The sequence below is a fragment of the Triticum dicoccoides genome, chromosome 7B, assembly GCF_002162155.2.
Source record: "Triticum dicoccoides isolate Atlit2015 ecotype Zavitan chromosome 7B, WEW_v2.0, whole genome shotgun sequence".
NCBI lineage: Eukaryota > Viridiplantae > Streptophyta > Magnoliopsida > Poales > Poaceae > Triticum > Triticum dicoccoides.
In genome coordinates, this window is record NC_041393.1 from 748756034 (window position 1) to 748758773 (window position 2740).

Below are 2740 nucleotides of genomic sequence, written 5' to 3' on the forward strand. Positions count from 1 at the left end.
AACACACCAGCCCACAAGGGGCTGATGCGCCCCCTATAGGGCCAACCACGTGAGTAGAAAGGGAAAGGAGAGGAGGAAAAAGGAAAGTATGAAGTAGGACTCCTACTTCCTTCTCCTTCCCCCTCCTTCCTTCACCCCTTGTCCAAATATGGTAGGGGGGCTGAATTGGACTAGGGGCCCAAGTAGGATTTCTCCTACTTGAGCGCGCTCTAGGCTGCCTCCCTCCCTCTCCCTCTTTTATATACAGGGGGAGGGCACCCCTAGAACACACATCAATTGTTCTTAGCCGTGTGCAGCACCCCCCCTCCACAGTTAACACCTCGGTCATATCGTCGTAGTGCTTAGGCGAAGCCCTGCGCTGGTAATTTCATCATCACCGTTGCCACGCTGTCGTGCTAACGGAACTCTCCCTCGTCCTCAACTGGATCAAGAGCTTGAGGGACATCATCGTGCTGAACGTGTGCTGAACACGGAGGTGCCGTACGTTTGGTACTTGGATTGGTTGGATCATGAAGACGTTCGACTACATCAATCGCGTTACTAAACGCTTCCGCTTTCGGTCTACGAGGGTACGTGGACACACTCTCCCCACTCGTTGTTATGCTTCTCCTAGATAGATCTTGCGTGATCGTAGGATTTTTTTTGAAATACTACGTTCCCAACAATGACATCCACAAGTATCTCCCTTACAATGACTCATTTGTAACGTTCAAAGCATTCATCACATTTGAGGTTGTTAGGGCAGCCCTTGCTAAAGAAAACAAATGACTTGGACAAATTAACTCTCTGCCCTGAAGCATTGCAGTAACAAACCAATAATGAGGACAACTCATTTTCTCCATCAACACTGGCTTTAACAAACAGCAAGCTATCATCCGCAAAAAGTTATACTTCCATTTTGCATCATGTTTTCTACAGTTATTTATTGTATTTTGGATTGTTATTTCACTTTAAGATGCAATTCCTATGCATTTTCTCTCTTATTTTGCAAGTTTCACACGAAGAGGGAGATTGCCGACAGCTGGAATTCTGGACCGGAAAGGGCTACAATAGAGATAGCTATTCTGCACAACTCCAAATGACCTAAAATTTTACGAAGAATTATTTTGAAATATATTAAAAATATTGGCAAAAAAATATTGGCTGAATGCGTCTGTTGTGAACATAGCCCAGCATCTCTGACCCATTCGTTAGTTGGTGCGGTCACCTTCCTCTAAAAAAAAGTTGGTGTGGTCACCTGACCTGGTGTTCGTGCCTGACCACAGCCCTGACCTTTTTTTTACAAAGGACCCTGAGCTTTTAGGCTCTCATATGGCCACCAGATTAACCAAGTGAATATTTAATCCCTTCTTCTTCACCGTCGCGGTCGGAGACAGCGCACCGGCCATTTGCTATCCAAGACCATGTTTTGTTGTTTTGCTCAATTTGGTGTGTCGTTTTCTCTTCTTTTGCTCAACCCATTGCATCACTTCTTTGAAAAAAAACAACTCGATCCATCACTTCACACTCTGGCCTGGGTCCCGGGCCGAGTGGGATGCATTTTTTTCTATAAAAGGCGCTTTTATTGACAAAAAATGTACATCAAACGGATGCAAAGCATAATGAGTAACACCTGACCTCTATATAGTTAGGATGCATACAACCAAACATGGACCGTCTGATAAGAGACCAAATAAAATCCAACATGTTGGCACCAGTAAAGTTATAAAGGACCGACATTATGCCTATGTCTAAGGAGATGGTGGACCGATCCGAAGATTATGTTGCCACCCACGTTGGGTGAAAACCTCCCTGGCCACTCCGCCTTGAATAGCGGTCGGTTTTCCGTTCAATGTAGTATAGACCGTGTAGGAATGCAGTGCGTAAAATGAAAAATCACCTGCAAAGGAATAAAGTTTTTACCGTTGAAAGCCAAATGATTTCATGCCTTGTGTTGGTGCCCGCTTGCTACTGCACTTTCGGATGAACTTGGTTCAGTTTACCGCTGCCATGTGTACGTGAAATTCGCGATACTGGAACTGAATGGTTGCTTTGCTACACTTAGTTGCAGACTTTCCAAATAATTTGGGACTGCACCTTCTCATGCTTCTTTGCAGAATTTGGTTTGTGCGCAACGAACTTGTCGACAACAAGCCTGCTCCACCTATAAATGTTTCAAATATTATGTTCAGTACATTCTATCACTCCATGATGATCCGGAAATTGATCCTACCGAAGGCAAATCAATTATTGGTGAATACCATGTTGCCCCTGCAAGTAGGAAGGCTGAATTTCAGGTTTCATCTTGACAGGTTCCTGAAACCAGATGTGCTAAGTTTAATACAGATGGTTCCTTTGTCCGGGCTACGAGAGTTGCTGGGAGTGGTATTCTTCGGGACCATATGGGGGTGGTAGGGTTTTCTTCGTGCAGGTGCCTTCAACATTGTCTGTCTGCCTTGGATGCCGCTATTCGATCAAACAAGAGGCCTGCCTCTAGACATGCAGTGGAGCCAATTCCCAATATATATCGAGAATGATTGTCTTGAAGCGGTTAACCTTTTGAGGGAACATGGTATGGATAAATCAAGCTTTAGATTCCTTGTGCATGATATCAAATTGCTCGTGATACAACGAAGTACTCGTGCTGCTCAAGTTTGATGGAATTGTAATAATGTTGGTCATATTTGCGCTAATCATGGTAGAAGTAGTGGCAGGGCAGCTGCGTGGCTTCGTTCTGCACCTGAAAACATTGTCGAATTTT